Genomic DNA, 8,586 nt, shown 5'->3' with positions numbered 1-8,586 from the left:
TGTGATGGGAGCTTTGATTGTGTGGCTCTGGTTGAAGCGCTTCCCAGCTGCTCTCCTCCCGTTTCTCCTGCTCATGCGCTCGCTCTCTTAACATCCCAGAAAACCTAGCTTTCCATAGGCTTCCCTGCGACCGGTCTGACCACGCAGGCTGCGTTCGGGGCCGCGCAGCAAACGAGACTGCCCCGTCTTTCCGGCAGCCCGTGGTCTGGTGGAAAAGAGGGAGATGCACTCACAGTTTGACGCAATATAGTCGGTGGTGGAATAAAGTCGTACGGGGATGGGCAGTGAGAAATCAGAGGTGGTGGCATTCGAGTTGGGCCCTGGAGAAAGAGTGGTTGTTGGAATGTTAAGAAGGCTTGCAGGGAAAGAGAACAGCCAGTGCAACGAGGCAGGTGATGGGGAAGGGAGAGCTCCTGGGACTGGGGCGTGGCTGGGAGCCCGTGGTGTGTGATGGGTGGTGTGGAGACACCACACGGGGAAGGACCTCCTGTGTTGCACAAGTTACTGAGAGGAGAAGAGTCACCTGATTTCAGAGATTCGTTTTTTTACATATTACCCCCTTGGTTAATTCACATTTATTCATTCATTTGACAAATAGGGATTGAGTGCCTAGTCTCTCTATCTTAGAGCTGAAGACAAACCAATGAACAAAACACACAAAACCCTGCCCTCTGGAGCTGCCTTTCTAGCGCAGCTGACTGGCGTTCAAGTCCTCAGCCAGGCAAGTTTTCTGAGTCGAGAGCACCATCCTGAAGCGCATTCCCTCAGCCGAGCGCTCGTTCAGAGGAAAGAGGTGTCTTTCTCTTTCTTGACCAGTGACTTCTTATTGTAAAAACCACCTGAAATTTTTGAAGGGTCTTTATGATGCCCTAGACGTAAACTATGATGGCCTGAGGGTCTTATGATAAAAAGGATCCTTCTGGTATTTCTGCTTGGGGAAAGTAGCCTAGCTCTTCTGCTTTCTCCAAAAAGGAGGGACACATCTGGACCCTCCTAGGACATGTGATTCTAGAACCCATCTCTGTGGTCAGGCTCCAAATTGAACCCACCAAAGACTAAATTGCCAGCAACATGGAAGAAAGCTACGTCCTGCCCCAGCCTCAGGATCCCCGTTTACTGTGGCCGAGGAGAGGAGACTCTGAACCACAGGTAACTATGAAGACAGCTCTCACATAAAGATAGCCTCCCCTGCAAGAGGACAAATCTTATTTCCAAGGTTTCCTGACTTGGTTGGTTCACAGTAGCCTGATGAAAAGTGCCCTTTGTAATGCTGTTCGGACCCATGTCTTAATCACGGTCAGCTTGCACGTGCTGAGTGCTAACTGCTCTGCTCCGTGCCCTGGGGAACTCTCACGGCCGTGGGGTTGAGGCCCTCATCGTGCCCATGTCACAGGTGAGGAAGCAGAGAGAGAGAGCCGAGGCATCTTGCCTCAAGTCCACGAAGCCGGTGAGCTCTGACTCCAGAGCCCCACACTCCCTTGCCTCCATTTTTGCAAATTGCAGCTGTGTCCGATTCTAATCTATTTTCCATGCAGAGCACCTTTTTTAAGGCTTTGAATGCAGCTACCTATTTTCCACGGAGGGGCCTTCGGTTCCAGTTAGTGGGGCAGAAACGCGGAAGGCACAAGACAATTGTGGATTGTCATTCCTAAGTCATTTCCCTCCCACCTCCCACCCACCGCAGGATCCCAGCTCCCCTCTGAGCCTGCCGTGACCCAGCCACTCCTGACCCTGACGCAGGCCCTGTGGCAGCAACCCAGACTGCTCCTGGGGGAGCGCGACCTGTAGAGGAGTTGAAGGCGTTCTTCCGCTACCACGTTATTTGGGCTGAAGACCCCGTGACATCACTCTATGGATTCAACCGGTATTTATGAAATACACCTCCTACTTAGCCTCCAAGTCCCTGTCACCGAGTGCCGCTTTGTCCACCGCTTAGATGTCACTGTGACCTAGACAAGGAGGGACACACCGAGGCTCCCTGCCCAGAGACTCTGGAATAGCAGCCCCTGTTCCCATTGCCCACTAGGCCTTCCTTCCCATCAGTTTGGGACACTCAGCTTTCAGGGGTCAAGGGGCCCATGGGAAGCACTGTTCAGGGCTTGGCACTGGCTGGGTGTCAAGTCAGCTCTGCTCCCCCTCTGTCCCATGTGGGACTCTTGGGGAGTCCACGTGGAGCCCAGATGAGGTGGATGGGGGCTGCTGATTAGGAGTGAAGAGGTTGCCCAGAGGCAAAGGAAGCCGCAGGTTGGGAGAGAGAAGGGGAGCCCCTTTCAGGCAGACAGGAGGGCAGGCTCCGCCTGGCTGGAGCTTCTGGGAGCCTCCCTCCTTGTGAGTGAAGGCAGTGTCTCTGATGAAGACAGGCTCAGGATTTAGTGGGCAGCTGAGGCAAGAGCCAGCGCAGGAGCAAAGGGTATGGCCCCAAAGCCACGACAGAGCTGGTGGCCGAGGGACTCGGGGGCTGGAGAGGTTCACTGAGGCTCTGGGGGAGGAGGGGGCGCCTTTTATAGGATGCCCTTGGTCTCACCCGGGGGCAGAGATGATCGAGGACAGTCAAGGCAGGGAGCTCTGTGTCGGGGATCTGTCTACCTTCAGGGAAACCGTGACCCGGGAGAGAAGACACCTGGAGGGCCGAGGGGACAGAGAAAAGGGAGAAACACACCAGCCCAGCCAACCCTGTTGGCCACCCAGATGCCAGGCCGGGTCACACCTGGAGGCAGTCCCCAGCCCTGCACAGGGGCCAGTGGGATGAGAGACCCAACATCCATCTGCTGGAAAGTTCATTTAGTTACAAACAGAACGTCTGACCGACTCCTGCCTGGCCTTGCTGATATTCGCAGCGCACAGAAGGTAGGAGATGATGTTTTCATGAAGTGCCGGAGCTAATTCTGATCAACAAAGACGAGTGGGCTGGCCAAGTGGAAGGAGAGATCCTTAGGGGGAGCGCTGTGTCCCTTAGATACCCCAGAAGGGGGTCCTGGGTGACGGTCAAGCACACACACTCTGGTGGGATGGAGCCACAGGCCAAAGCCAACTCCAGCCTTTCCTCTCTGGGTGACCTGGGGCAAGTGTCATGGGCTCTATTTTCCCGGGTCTGTAAAGTGAGGATAATAAGAGTATTTACTTCCTGAGTCTCTTTGGGAGAATTAAGGGAGATGAAGTATGGAAAGCCCAGTGCCTGACGGCCAGGAAACATTTAATGCCTGTGAGCAATTATGGTTATTTCACTAGCAAGGAGAGAAGCTGCAGGAGTGTTGGGAACGTAACTTAGATTTTCAGGAAACAAAATTCTGACTTCAGAAAGAAATCAGCCTGGAAGGGAAAATTACATGAGAGGGTAGGGAAGTGTTCAGATATGTCATTCTGACTGTGCTATTTAGACAACACATTGTGGGCAGGAAGTGGTTAAACTGAAAGGAGGAGCAGAGAAAGGATGACTCAGGGACTGAAGGTGACAGGGTGGAGGAGGGGCCGTTTTCCGGGTGGTCCCTCACCTTGCTGCTACTCAGAAGGGCAGATCTAGCCCTAAGCCCCTCAGCCCTGCAGGGTAGCTCTCAAAGAGAAAGCAGGCAGTGCAGGGGTGGCTCTGAGAGAGAGGGCCTTGCTAAAATGCCTACACCTTCAAGGAACTCATCAAAAGAGTGCAGGATCCTCAAATCCCAGCATTTGCATGTATCTTTCTAACAGCCAATTCAGACCAAAGGTAGCTAGCGCTCTAGCCAGACAATCAAGGAAGACGCCACACTTCAAGTGTGAACTCTGAGCAACTACAGAGATGGTGACATTCTCTGCAACTTTGGAGTTAAAAGCTTGGGTCAAAGTAGTTGCCGGTCAGGTGCAGACTAGCACAGGGCATGGAACAGCATGGGGCCTAGAAGAGGCATCAATGGAAACAGATGATCAGGGTAGGAGGACCTGGGTGACATTGCTCTCTCTTCACCATACTTAGATCCTTTAATGTTGGGCAAAACAAACTTTCAGAACTCAGTGCAAGAATCTCATTGCTTTCCCTGAAGAAAGGGTGTGTGTTTCCTCAGGGAAAGGGTGAATCATGAAACTGATCATCTTTCTCTTCTTGCTCTGGCTGCCAGGAAGCTCAGAGCCAAGTGCACACCTCACCTTTAGAAATTATGTGAGACCCTGTGATTTGTAGATTGGTGTCCTAAATTCCCCCTAGTCTTTTCTCTGACCTTGATTTTTATTTTTAAAATTTCCTATTTAGGGGGCTCCCCGGTGGCCTAGTGATAAGGATTCCGGGCTTTCGTTGCTGTGGCCCAGGTTCAATCCCTGGTCGGGGAACTGAGATCCTGCAAGCCACACGGCCAAAAAAAAAAAATCCTATTTCAGTGTATGTAATTTTAGAAGTCATTTCAGGTCCACTCTTGTAGAGAACAAGGAGGATGGACATATAAGAGCACTGCCTGTGTATAATGACAAACGTTCCGGTCTTTTCTTTTGCAAGCGGGGGGAAGTGAGGTTGACTAAGCAAGGGTGAGGTTATGAGGGTCAAGAGTGAGGAGAGGGAAGATGAGTGTGTTTTCCTTTAAGTAGCGGAAATAAACTTGCCAAAGTATAGAAGGGAGCTGCCTCAGGGCGGAAGGTAACCGCACCTTGTCTAGAGGAACTGGGGCTCCTCTTCCGGGGGTTTCCACAGAGGCAGCGGCAGAGTCGACATGGGTCTGAGTCACCTGTCAGAAGCAGAAGGAACACCGCCCTTTCTTCCCAACTCAAGAAAGTTCCTTGGATTGAAAGTAAATGAGAATAACGTTCTTACAGGACTAGCGTGGAATCTGCTCTAGTGCATATTTTTAAAAAGTAAATCACTTGCAAATTTCAGTATTTTGTTAACAAATTACTTGTGGCCACACCAAGGTTAAATGAGTGGACGTGGGTTGACCAGCAAGACAGCGACAGGTGGCGTGAACGGAACACTATCCTTAGCCCTGACCCATTCAACAGGATCCCGGGAACTTGGAGTCAGGTGTGGCTGGCATGTTCTCTGCATCTGGGATGACCCCAGGTAGCAAGTTGGCACCCAGACCGCCTGACAGAATCAGGATCCAAATGTTCTTGGATGAAGTGAGGGGCGCCTTGGACAGATGCATTTTAAGAGATAGTACAGACTCCTGTACTCGGCCATGAATGCACCTGTCACAGAGGGGCTGTCGCCAGGCAGGTTCGATGCCAAGTCTCCAGAGTGAAGGGGCCACCACAGAGCAAAGACCCTAGGTTACATGAAGAGGCCCGTAGGGCAAAGCAGAGCAAGGAGGGGCCCCGGGATGGGGTCTCAGGGCTCCAGACAGCACTGGGCCCAGCAAAGCTTCCTCCCTGGCTCTGCTGCCCTCACCCCACCCCAGGCTCTCCCCAAACCCCCATCCATGACCCTTTTAAAAGAGACATCAGATCTCAGCCTTCCTCGCTGGCCCAAACCCTCCTGTGGATCTCCATCCAGCTCAGCAGCACGTCTATGTCTCATCAGTGGCATCAGGTCCCCACCTGATCTGGCCCTGGCCACCCTGCCCGAGCTCAGGTCCTACCGCCCTACCCCTCACTCACTCTGCTCCACCCGCCCTGGCTTGTGGGCTGGGCCTCTGCACTCACTACTCCTGCCTGGAATGCTATCCCAGCCACCTCCCTTCACTCAGGTCTCTGCGCAAACATCACCTTATCCACGAGGCCTCCCTGACCCCCTCAGCATAAAATTGCACATCCCCCATCACTTCAATCCACTATCCCCCTCACCCTGCTTCATTTCTCTTTATCACCACGGGACAAATTGTCTTTTTGTCTGTTTGGTATTCAAATGCAGCTGTGCAAGAGCAGAGGTTGAACTCTCCATTGCGGCTCTGCCCCAGCACCAAGGCCAGTGTCTGGCATGCAGTGGGCGCTCAGTGACCCACATTGATGGATGGAAGGATAGAAGCACGGATGGATGGATGGATGGGTGAGTGAGTAAATGAATAAGAGACGAACTTCTGGCTCAGAGCTGAGGCAGACAGTAGTCTCCAATGTCATATGCCCCAAGGACAGATGGTGAGACACAGGGAGTGAGGCTTCTACTGCACATTAAGGACTTCATCACCATCAGAGTTGTGTGAAGGCAGCATAATGAGGGTCACGGAAAATGCCTGAGCTTTAGAATAATCCAGATGACTTGGTCAAAAACAAAAGCCAATCTGAAAGAAAACAATTTGGTTGAGAACAAGGTGAGAGGAAAACAATTCAGCCCGAAGGACAATTTGGTCTAAAAAAATATACTCCACCTTACTTTTCAAACATTGGAATTTTGATGTAGCACGCAAGTGGAGTGCATCCTTTTGTGCCTTTTCAAGTATTTTGCTTAAATTTCAGAATAGTTTTACTCTCTGCTTTAAATTTCTAGTTAATATTTTAGCTATTTCTTTTAATTCTGTTCATTTAAAAAAAGTTATTGTGCAGCCTAGGGCGGCCGGCCCGGAACCACCTGATGAGATCTCTTCTCTCTAGGGATGGTGGAGTTGGAGAGAGACTCCTTTAACCCTCCTGCAGGATGAACCCCCTGCCAGAAGACATGGAGAACACTCTCATGGGGGGTCAGAGCTCGCACGCTTCCCTGCGCAGACGTCCATTCCATCAACCCCACTCAACTCATGGCCAGGATTGAGTCCTATGAAGGAAAGGAAAAGAAAGGCATATCTGATGTCAGGAGGACTTTCTGTTTGTTTGTCACCTTTGACCTCTTATTTGTAACGTTACTGTGGGTCATAGAGTTAAATGTGAAGGGAGGTATTGAGAACACGTTAGAGAAAGAGGTGATGTAGTATGACTACTACTCTTCGTATTTTGATATATTTCTTTTGGCAGTTTTTCGATCTAAAGTGTTAATACTTGCATATGCCGTGTGCAGACTGCACCGTTGGTGGGCCATAGCGTTGACGACAGCAGTGACCAGTGCCCTTTCACTAGCAAAAGTGATCCTCTCAAAGCTTTTCTGTCAAGGGGCTTTGGCTACGTGCTGCCCATCATTTCCTCCATCCTTGCCTGGATCGAGACGTGGTTCCTGGATTTCAAGGTGTTACCTCAAGAGGCAGAAGAAGAAAACAGACTCCTGAGAGTTCAGGATGCCCCGGAGAGGGCAGCACTGATACCTGGTGGTCTTTCTGATGGTCAGTTTTTTGTTTTTTTTTTTTAAAGAAATTCACGTTCTTTTATTTTTATTTATTTATTTATTTATGACTGTGTTGGGTCTTTGTTTCTGTGTGAGGGCTTTCTCTAGTTGCGGCAAGCGGGGACCACTCTTCATCGCGGTGCGCGGGCCTCTCACCATCGCGGCCTCTCTTGTTGCGGAGCACAGGCTCCAGACGCGCAGGCTCAGTAATTGTGGCTCACGGGCCCAGTTGCTCCGCGGCACGTGGGATCCTCCCAGACCAGGGCTCGAACCCGCGTCCCCTGCATTGGCAGGCAGATTCTCAACCACTGCGCCACCAGGGAAGCCCCTGATGGTCAGTTTTATTCTCCTCCTGGATCCGAAGCAGGATCTGAAAATGAAGCTGAAGAAAAGCAGGACAGTGACCACTTTTAGAACTATGAGTGAGACTTTTGTTAAATGTGAAAAACCTTCAATGAAAGTCACCAAAGGGAAAAAAAGGACCGGAACTGGGGGTCTCCCTATTGAAGGCTGAAATGGTGACATCCACTGCTGACGCTACTGAACGGCTAATAAAGAATTTATTGATTGTAATACCTCACAGACATGGTACCATCTCCACATACATTTAGTCACCTGCCTGTGGCTGGTAAGATAATGTCATGATCCATCCTGTATTCAGTGAGACTGAGTCTGATCTGTCAATGAATAGTTGCAGAAAGTCTTGCGCTGTTTTCCTGATCAAAGGACTTCTTAATATATTGGAATAACACATTTTTAGTATGCAAAATATCTTTTTATTTTGACTTGCAGAATGGAATTTTTTTGTTTCATGTCTCGGATTCCTTTTGTCTTTCTTTTTTAACTCCCTACATTTCCCTTGTGTTTTTATAACTCATGCACATGCACTATTTGTACAATTTTAAAAGGTAATAAAATCCAACATATCAAAATGGAAGAAAAATTTATTGTGAAATGTCACTCATACAGATAAAAGTACATAAAACATAAATGTGCTGCATAGTAAATTATTATAAACACCACCCAGTCAAGAATCAGGACGCTGCTAGCTCCCAGGCGCCCCTAAATGCCCTTCCTGACACAGAACTCTCATAACCCAAAGGGACAGGGCAACCCCACTTCTGCCCTAATCACATTCTTTCTTGTCTTTATAATTTTGCCTCCTGAGGAGACATCTGTACCCACTGTAGTTTAGTTTTACTTGTTGGTTTTAGAATATTTTATAAATGGAATCACACCGTACATGTCTGTGTCTGGCTTCTTTCACTCAACAGTATGGCTGTGAGGTTTGTGTGTGTCGTGTGGTCGCAGTACGTTCCTTTTCATTACTGTATTGTGCAGTTTGTAAGAGCAAAATGTTGGAAATAATCTGAGTCTCCAAAAATAGGGAATTGGCCAAATACAGTATGGGAATTTACAAAACAGAAATTACCGCATAATCC

The 8,586-nt window shown here is 49.6% G+C and overlaps 1 pseudogene; it reads left to right on the top strand.

Moving 5' to 3' along the window:
- Window positions 1-6,488: 6,488 nt before the first annotated feature.
- LOC132376734 (STARD3 N-terminal-like protein) lies at window positions 6,489-7,558 on the top strand (annotated as a pseudogene).
- Window positions 7,559-8,586: the final 1,028 nt, after the last annotated feature.

The sequence above is a fragment of the Balaenoptera ricei genome, chromosome 13, assembly GCF_028023285.1.
Source record: "Balaenoptera ricei isolate mBalRic1 chromosome 13, mBalRic1.hap2, whole genome shotgun sequence".
NCBI lineage: Eukaryota > Metazoa > Chordata > Mammalia > Artiodactyla > Balaenopteridae > Balaenoptera > Balaenoptera ricei.
The sequence above is the reverse complement of the archived record's forward strand: the minus strand, read 5'-3'. Positions and strand labels throughout refer to the sequence as shown.